The sequence below is a fragment of the Arachis hypogaea genome, chromosome 17 (assembly GCF_003086295.3).
Source record: "Arachis hypogaea cultivar Tifrunner chromosome 17, arahy.Tifrunner.gnm2.J5K5, whole genome shotgun sequence".
Lineage (NCBI taxonomy): Eukaryota > Viridiplantae > Streptophyta > Magnoliopsida > Fabales > Fabaceae > Arachis > Arachis hypogaea.
In genome coordinates this window covers 60,906,189-60,917,277 of record NC_092052.1, presented here as the reverse complement: position 1 = coordinate 60,917,277, position 11,089 = coordinate 60,906,189, and positions in this window count along the sequence as shown.

Genomic DNA, 11,089 nt, shown 5'->3' with positions numbered 1-11,089 from the left:
ATTTTGTTTTGTATCATGTGACGGAACCTTGAGCAAATTGGTAACAGAGCAGAACGCCTTAGGATTAAATCAGATATATATTTATATTTAAGTACTGATATTGAGGTGGAAATCTGGATTTCTTCTGATTAGTTTTTGCTGTTAGCATTCTTCTTGCTATATTATTTTTTGTTTTATACATGGATTTTTATTGAAGTTATTGTCTGGATCCTATTAAGCGATTATTTAGCCTTAACTTGCGAGAACTGTATGGTGAAGTCTAGATACTTGTATGCTTTTTTATTTAATTTAGTTTTCAGGACATATTGAAGAAAGCTCAGCTTCTTTCCCCTCTTATTATGGTTGTTGATTCAATACAAACTCTTGATCCTATTAACACTGTTAGTGGTTTTTCTTCAACTCTATTAACACTTTTCTTTTTTTATCATTTGCCAATGTCTTTGAATTTAACATTTTGTTTTGATTTACGTATTCTCCGGTGGTCAGAGCAAAAGGTTAAGTTGAATGATGTTGAGCACAAGTTAAAAGATCAAGGACGTCAATTAAAGGTTCAACATAAAAGAATTGGTTCTACTAAAAAGACAATTCATACTTTGTATAAAAAGTTGAATCTCCCACTTCCTTCAACCTTGTCTGATCCTGCAGAAGATGAGCTTGGGACAGGCTCTAGTGATGATGAGGATGATAACATAAGTGATTGATGTCAGGAGTATATGTTTTTTCGATTTAGATTAAGGAATTTTTAGGTGAATTAGTTAGTATATTTTATTTTATTCATGATATTTGACCTTTTTAAAGGTTTTCTTTATTTTAGTTTAAGTATTTTTTTACTTATTTTAGTTTGATTACATTTATGCACATAAGTATTTTAATAATAAATATTTTTTTAACTCTTTTATGGTAATTACCTTTTCATGACTTTATTATGTGTTTATAATTTCGATGATGTAATATGAGAAAAATGATTATGATGGTCTTAATATAGAAAGCAGATCGAATACAATTTATTTTGTATGAAAATTATTTGAAATATTATATTAAATTTGTAGAAAATTTGTGCGAAAATAATTTTTTGTTTTGTATGAAATTGTTTCAAATACGTAAATTCTTTTAAATTAAATTTGTCTGAAATTTAATTGAAAAGAAATATTTGATTTGTCTAAAATTTGTTCGAAAAAAATTTGTTATATTTGACTAAATTCATTAGAAATTTGTTTGAAATAAAATATATTTTTTGTTTGAAATTTGTCTGAAATACATTTTCTTTATGTTGGTTAATCTGTCTAAAATTCGTCTAAAATACATCATAATAGTTAAAAATCTAGCAGATAAATGCCTATTCGAAATCCGTCACAAAATCGTTTAAAAAAAATTTTGGACGAAATTTCAGACAAAATGTAAATTAGCAACAAGGCTTTTTGGGATAAAAAAATTTCGTCCCAATTTTGTTTGAAAGAAAAATTTTGTCTGTAATTTGTTCGAAATTTATTTCAATTTCTTCTCAAAATTCGTCCGAAAAAATCCTATTTCTAGTAGTGAATAATGATTAATTTTAAAGTGTTGATTCTATTATTTAAAAATAAAATCTAAATTACTAATTTTGAAATAAAGCCAAATTATCCCAATAACATAAAATCATCATTTATTGTAAATTTTATCTTTTATTTCAATAACATAAATGTAGTATTATTGTTGTTAGGTGTAACAACAAAAATGTGTCATGCATATTTAACTGAAATAATATTTAAAATTATTGTAAAGTGTCTAAAATAACAACAACAATAACAAAGTCTTGTCCCACTAGGTGGGGTCGGTTACATGAATCAAACAATGCCATTGTGCTCTGTCATGTATCTTGTCGATAGAGAGACCGTTTATATGTAGATCTTGTTTGACCACCTCATGGATGGTCTTCTTAGGTCTTCCTCTGCCTTTTGCCCCTTGTCCATCTTCCATGCCATCTATCTTTCTGACTGGGTGTTCTGTCGGTCTTCTTCTCACATATCCAAACCATCTGAGATGCGATTCAATAATCTTTTCCACAATATGTGCTACTTGTAACACCCTACCATGCGGAGCCTTACGCTTAAGTCGTAAAGCAGAGGTGGCGAGGTATTACGACCTCTAAAAGAAAGACTTAAATAAATATAGTTGAAAATAATTTTATAACGAGGAGTCTTGAAGAATAAGCTAATCAAGAGCGAAAACAGAAAATCATATCTCACTCGTACGTATAAGCGTAAACAGAATGGATATGATCAAAGAAAGTTGAGTACGTAATATATATATATATATATATATATAATATCAGAGTTCCAAAACACATATATCAAGCTCCAGACTCAACTTGCGAAGCTAAGGCCAGCCAGAGTATATAATTATATATTTATATACAACCCAAAATAAAACTCAAACTACAAAATAAACACCTGTATCTCCAAGTCAACATCTAGGAGGGAAAAAATACAAAATATACATGTGGAGATTTTATAAACATATATATATAGCCTAAAACAAAATATGACAGTCCAAAAGATAGTTCTTCGCTTGTAAGGAGGGTCTCCAGATGCTCAACAAGGCGTCTCTCGACCTGCATCTGAAAAATAATAAAATATATATGGAATGAGACCAGAGGTTCTCAGTATGGTAAATGTGCCCACATAGATAATATATAAGGTCCCGGGAAAGCCAGAGGCGATCCTAGAACTCCAACACTCAAGTTAAAACTTAAAGTTTATAAATGGAAAACCATAAACAGGGTAGGTTATCTAAAGTTCTTATTTCTAATTCCTTTCTAACTTAAGCCCTAACTTCCGCCTTCCTCCAATCCTCCAAAACTCCAGTGCACAGACAAGTAATACAGACAAAGCAAACACAAGTAGGATACAGATATAGCAAGTAGCAAATATAGCAGGTAAGCATAATAATCACATAGGCAAGCCCAATTAATGCATACTAAAACAAAACACATATATGCATATATTGTATGTCTGCCCTATGACCGATGAGTCTCATCTGTCGATTATAAAGCCAAACCCGACATGTCCAGTAGCTAATCCGGACATTGTCTCTCTGTTGCGCATCAATACCATTAGAGGGAATACGTGTCCTGTCACCGTTAGAGGAATTATGTGCCCTGTCACCATTAGAGGGATTGTGGGCCCTGTCACCCTTACAACCAGAGAGAAAACATAGACATACTTGTCATCAATCATCCTCAACCATGTCTCAGTTATTATATTTATTCAAATTTAATCATAATCTTCATACCTCTCATTCCGTCTACCAAAAATTCCAACTCAAACATAATTAATTCTTTCTAATTAATTCAAACTCAAAACGTAATCTTTTCTTAATAACTCAAAATCAAATTATAAAATCCTTAAAAATCTAAACCTTTCTAAATAACCACTTCAAATGAAGCCTCATATTTTCATAAAAATTTCAACAGCATCTCCTCTAAAACTTGAGTTTTTGCCACCCCTTAAGGATTCCAACCACCAAATCAAACACCTCTCAATTATTCAAATCACTCCTAATATTAAATTATTTTAAAATCAAATCAATTCTAATATTAAATCTTTTTTCAAAACCAACGAACTCCAATATTAAACGGTTTACGAAATTGAATCATACATCACATACCATATACCTAATCCACAATAATTCATTCAATTCATTCCTATCTTAAGGTCTTCTACCCTAAGTTTTCACGTGACATTAAACATTAACTACGAGAAACCAAAACCATACCTTAGTCGATTCCTCTCTAAACTTGGAACACCTCAAAAATCTCTCCTTTCACAAGCTCCAAGCCTCCAAACGTCAATTCTTCAAACCTAACTACTCGAATTTCGTTCCAAACCGCCAACTCCAAATCAACCAGAACATAATCTATTTCACACAATATCACTATAATCATCATAGATTTCACTAATTCAATGATTCACAAGGGTTTAACAGTTTCTTACCTTACCCACAGATCTATTGGACAAAACTCAGTGATTGTCCGCTGCTAGATTTCACTTAAACCATCAAAATCATTCAATTTCTCAATACTCAAACCTTAAAATTACAAAATTGGAGAGAGATAGAACTGAAAGAGAAACACCAATTTCTTACCAATTTGTTCTGATAGAATTGAAGAGAATTTCGAAACGAACACGTGGCTGCTGACGGCTCGTCAATCAGAACTCTGGATCGAAAGTTACATAAAATTAAAATTGAAACGAGGGTTTCGGTATTTTTGTCAAAGCTCTTCTCTCATTCAACGCATCTCTTCGGTAAAAAATGAAAGAGAAGGCTTTGTATGGTATTTTATGAGTTGGGCTTTAGGCCGGTTTAGGCCCGGTACAATCAGTTCGGTCCGTTGGTCTGATTTTAGGCCAAAATCTTTAAAATTAGTGTTAAAGCTTATATTTTAATTATTTACTTCATTAAACTATAAAATTTAATTTTTCAATTTTGTTGATTAATAATTAATTTATTAGTTAATTATTTACTAATTACCTGGGGTTTATACTATTCCAACTCTTTCCATTATATCTTCGTTCCTTATTTTATCCAATTGCGTATGACCACTCATCCTTCTCAACATCTTCATCTCTGCCACACTCAGTTTATGTTCGTGTTCTCCTTTGGCCGCCCAACACTTCGTACCATAAAGCATATCCGGTCTTATAGCAGTGCGATAGAATTTACTTTTAAGTTTTGAAGGTACTTTTTTGTCGCATATAAAACCAGATGCACTCTGCCATTTTGACCAACCTGTCTGGATCTTATGATTTACATCCTGTTCAATCTCTCCATTATCCTGTATGATGCACCCAAGATACTTAAAACTTTTAACTTTTGGTAGGATGTTTTCTCCAATCTTCACCTCTATATTAGGGTTTTCCCTTCTCAGACTGAACTTACATTCCATATATTCCGTCTTGCTATGACTTATGTGCAAACCATACACTTCTAGAGCTTCTCTTCATAAGTCCAACTTCTTATTTAGGTCTTCCCTTGACTCTCCCATAAGAATGATATCATCGGCAAAAAGCATGCACCGTGGCACAGGCTCTTGGATGTGCTCTGTGAGTACTTCCAAGACTAATGTGAAAAGATATGGGTTTAAGGATGATCCCTGATATAATCTTATACTAATAAAAAATTTCTCTGTCACACCACCTTAAATCTTCACACTAGTTGTGTTAGGAATATGAGTGATCTTCAATCATTAATGTGTATGTTCATTTTAATCAAGAGATATTAATTAATTTTCTTTCTTCTTGACATTAATAACCTTTTACTAAATTGAAATTCAATTAGTAAGTAGGTAATGACATTTGAATTAGGATTAATTAAGTCTAAGTGACTATTTTTAATTTGTAGAAGTTGATAAATTATATTTGTTCTTAATAATTATTATATTATGATTATTGACAATGTTAGTGATTTTTAACCCTCAATCTTAGTCAATATTTTGTTTTTTTTTCTTGGTCAAGTTACACCATACACACACTCCTTTTCTTTTACATAAATTTCATATATCAATTTCCTAGCCATGCTTCTAAAATCAAATTCAACATTCTGCTATAAGTATACTATACTCTACGACTGCCTAACCTTCTTCATAATAACATTTTACTCTTTATAACAAAAAAAAAAAAAAACTATAGTAGGATGATTAATAACTAATAGAATAAAATTTCTTTATTTATATATAAAAAAATTTCAATTCAAATTTACCACAGTCAAATCCAAGGTCTATTTACATATAAACCTTGCATAATTAGACTCTTATAAAATTTTTCTTTGTGTTTTTTTAACCATTTTAATACATGTACCAGTATATAAATTAAATACAATTAAAATTTAAAAGTATTTAAAATATTAATATAAAAAATAGTTAAATAAGTATGTAAATAATTGAAATCATGCCAATTTTTAAATATACTTAGTAATTGAATAAATAAAATATTGTTATTATTATTAAGCATTATATATATATATATATTAAAGGAATACACAATCATAGATAAAGAAATGATAAGTTAAATTAGAATATTTATTTATAAATAAATTAAAGAAAGTCAGAATTTTTTTTTTTATTTTTGAATGCGTAAAGTATTAAATTGGTCTTTTATATTTGTGCGTAATCGTATTTTAATCTTTAATATTTAAAGTGTCATATTTGAATCCAAAAAAAATTCATTTAGCTTCAATGTAGTCCTACCGTGAGGTCAAAGTTAAATAATTAACGGAGTGTCCTGCATAACAGCAGTACAAGAACAAGATCGATAATCTGGAGAACAAGTACAAACTCTGAAGGCACAAAATCAACCGTGAATGCATCAATACATTTATTTATCATTCTCGTTAGTTTTATAGAAAATATTTAATTTAAATTATAAGAAGAATGATAAATAAATGTATTGATGCATTCACAGTTGATTTTCTAGCTCTGGAGCTTGTACTTGTTCTCCAGATTATCGATCTTGTTCTTGTACTGCTGTTATATAGTCCGTTAATTATTTAACTTTGACCTCACGGTAGAACTACATTGAAGCTAAATGAAACTTTTTTGAATTCAAATAGGACACTTTAAACCTTAAAAAGTAAAACAGGATTACACCCAAACGTAAAAGACCAATTTAATATTTTATCCTTTTTGAATTATATAAGAGAAAGCTCTCTTTAATTATAATATATGAAATTAGTTACCAATTTTTTCCATCAATTAAAAAGCATATATGTCATAATTTTTTTAAAAAATAACTATTTCGGTTAAAATTAAATTTATATTTTAACTAATTAATATTTTTTTGTCTTAGTTAATTAATATTATTAGTATTAAAACTCTTTCTCTATTTTTGTTACAGGACTCGTTAAGGAAAAAAAAAATTTAAGGAGTCAAAAACTAACTCATATACAAAGAAGGATCCAATATGAATGACTTTTTTATTCTTGTATCTAATGAAACGGTCAACTTTTTAAGCCACTGCAATTTGCCAAGCTACTTTTCCAACATAAAGATAAAATACACGTTTTAAAAAAAGAGTTAAATTATAAGAATATCTATAAATTTAAATCTGTACCGTAATGTGACCCTAAAAATATATAAGAATTTCTGTTATAAAATAACTAAATAAATAAATAAGGAAGAAGTAACAAACATAATATAAAAAAATATAATTAGATAACAATATTAACTACAGTTATTATCTTAATATAAAAGAGATGATACTTATATATTTATATATATGTATTAACGTATGAAAGAAAAAGAGAGGAAGGGTTTTGTATATAGACAATATAAATAGAGAGAGAATTTTTATTGCTTGTAGTGTAGTTCCTCATATTGCTTCACTATTTATAGGCGTGTGAAGCTTACAATTTCAACTTCATTAATTTATGTTTGCCATGAGGAGTTGAGCCATTCAGCATTAAAATCAAACACCCTTAATTAATGATGGTCATTCACCTCATCTTTCATCCTTATCACAACACTCCCCTTTGGATGACCATTTAGGATTATTGCCTCGTTAAAACCTTACTAAAAAAAACTCAGTGGGAAGAAAACCTTAGTGAAGGAAAAAGAGTACAATATCCTTTAGTGATGGGGACTGCCTCATTAAAAATCTTGTCAAGAAAAATCCAATGGAAAAAAACCCTGACCAAGGAAAAAAGAGTACAGTCTCCCCCTCTTATCGATATCATTTAACATCTCGAAATCGACGCATCCCAATATGATGTACCAATCTTTCAAAGGAGGACTTTGGGAGTGACTTTGTGAATAAATCTGCCAGATTGTCACCTGAGCGGATCTGTTAGACATCAATTGTCCCTTGATTTTGAAGATCATGAGTGAAGAAGAATTTGGGAGAAATATGCTTTGTTCTATCACCTTTGATGTATCCACCCTTAAGTTGAGCAATGCATGCTGTATTATCTTCAAACAGGACAGTTGGAGCTATCTTATGATCAATCAATCCACATGATGACAAAATATATTGGATCAAACTCCTCAACCAAAAACACTCGCATCTAGCTTCATGTATCGCTAGTGTTTCGGCATGATTAGAGGATGTTGCAGCAATCGTCTATTTCGTGGACCTCCATGATATAGCTGTACCACCATATGTGAATAGGTATCCTGTTTGAGATCTCCCTTTATGTGGATCAGACAAGTATCCGGCATCTGCATAGCCAACTAGTTGTGACTTGGATCCATAGGGATAAAACAATCCCATATCAACCGTTCCATGAAGATATCGAAAAATTTGTTTGATTCCACTCCAATGTCTTCTGGTTGGAAAGGAACTATACCTTGCTAGTAGATTCACCGCAAATGATATGTCAAGTCTCGTATTATTAGCAAGATACATTAGCACTCCAATGGCACTAAGATATGGTACTTCAGGACCAAGGATATCTTCATTCTCTTCTTTAGGACGGAATTGATCCTTCTCCACATCCAAAGATCTTATAATCATTGGGGTACTCAAGGGATGTGACTTATCCATATAAAATCTTTTCAAGATCTTTTCTGTGTATGTTGTTTGATGAATAAAGATCCCATTTTTTTATATGCTCGATCTGCAGGCCGAGACAAAATTTAGTCTTTCCAAGATCTTTCATCTCAAACTCTTCTTTTAGAGTTTTTATAATTGTTGGAATCTCTTCAGGAGTCCCAATGATATTTAAATTATCAACATACACAGCAATTATAATGAATCCAGATGCAGATTTCTTTATGAAAACACATGGACAGATATCATCATTCTTGAATCCATTTTTGACCAGATACTCAGTAAGACGATTATACCACATTCGTCCAGATTGCTTTAGACCGTATAAAGATCTTTGTAATTTAACTGAGTATAACCCCTGTGAATATTCATTGGATGGTTTAGATATCTTTAGTCCTTTAGGGACTTTCATATAGATATCCCGATCTAACGAGCCGTATAAGTAGGCTGTTACCACATCCATTAAATGCATATGCAGTTTATGATATGCACATAAACTGACCAAATAACGTAATGTTCATCCACTACAGGGGAATACGTTTCTTCATAATCTATACCGGGCCTTTGTGAAAAATCTTATGCCACAAGTCGAGCTTTATAGCGCACAACTTCATTTTTCTCATTTCGTTTTCTCACAAATACCCACCCTTATCCAACAGGTTTTACATCTTCTGGTGTACGGACTACAGGTCCAAAGACTTCACGTTTTGCAATTGAGTCTAATTCAGCCTTCATGGCTTCTTCCCATTTTGGCCAATCATTCCTTTGTCGACATTCTTCGACTGATCTTAGCTCAAGATCCTTACTTTCATGCATGATATTTAATGCCACATTATATGCAAATATTTCATTGACAATTGTCATATTTCGATCCCATTTCTCTCCTGTAAAGACATAATTTATCGAGATCTCGTCATTTTCATAATTTTCAGGTACCTGAACGTCTTCTGCCGTTATATCAGAATTTTGGACAACTGCAGGTGTCTTTACTATGTCTTTTTCAACAAGAATAGTATTTACCTCTTTTCTCTTTCAAAGATTTTTGTCTTTGGAACCGACAGGCCTGCCACGCTTCTGGCGTGAATTTGTTTCAGTGGCTACTTGTCCTACTGGGACATCAATTCAAATTGGGGCATTTTCTGCTGGTATATAAGATTTGGTTATCCTCTTTGTATCGAAAAATGCATCAGGCAATTCATTTGCTATTCTTTGCAAATGTATAATCTTTTGAACTTCTAGTTCACATTACCCTGATTGAGGATCTAAAAGCATCAACGATGACGCATTCCAATTAAGTTCCTTTTCAGGAAGCTTATTCTCTCCCCCTAATGTTGGAAATTTTGATTCATCAAAATGACAATCCACAAATCGGGCTTTAAATACATCTCCCGTTTGTATCTCAAGATACCTCACTATAGAGGGAGAATCATATCCAACATATATCCCCAATTTTCTTTGGGGTCCCATTTTGGTGTGATTAGGTGGTGCAATGGGAACATATATCGCACACCCAAATATTCTTAAATGAGAAACATTTGGCTGCTGGCCAAAAGCTAATTGCATAAGAGAGAACTAATGGTAACTCGTTGGCTTCAAACGATAAGTGCTGCGGCATGTAAAATAGCATGCCCCAAACCGAGGTTGGGAGATTTGTTCTCATAAGTAAGGATCTAGCAATTAATTGGAGGCATTTAATAAGTGATTCTGCTAACCCATTTTGTGTGTGAACATAAGCTACTGGATGTTCAACACTTATTCCATTAGCCATACAATAAGCATCAAAAGCTTGGGAAGTAAATTCACCAGCATTATCAAGACGAATTACTTTGATTGGATTTTCTCGAAATTGTGCTTTTAATCGAATAATTTGAGCCAGTAATCTCGCAAACGCTAGGTTGCGAGAAGATAATAAGCACACATGTGACCATCTCGAAGATGCGTCTATCATGACCATAAAATATCTAAAAGATTCACATGGTGGATGAATAGGTCCACATATATCACCTTGAATCATTTCTAGGAATTCAGGGGACTGAAATCCAATCTTTACTGGTGATGGCCTTAAAATTAACTTCCCTTGAGAACATGCAGCACAACAAAATTCACTAGATTTAAGAATCTCCTGGTTCTTTAGTGAATGTCCATGGGAGTTTTCAATAATTCTCCTCATCATGGTTGTTCCCGGATAACCCAATCGATCGTGCCAAGTTATGAATTCATTTGGGCTAGTAAACTTCTGGTTTACAATGGCATGTGATTCAATTGCACTAATCTTGATATAATATAACGCAGATGAAAGTGAGGGCAACTTTTCTAATATAACTTTCTTATTTGAATCATGAATTGTGATACATAAGTACTCATGATTTCCCTCATTCATAGTCTCAATATGATATCCATTTCGGCGAATATCTTTAAAGCTCAACAAGTTTCTTCGAGACTTGGTAGACAATAGTGCATTATTTATTATGAATTTTGTTCCTCCAAGAAACAAAATTATAGCTCTTCCGAAGCCTTCTATCACATTGCCTGAGCCAATAATAGTATTAACATATTCTTTTTTTGGCACA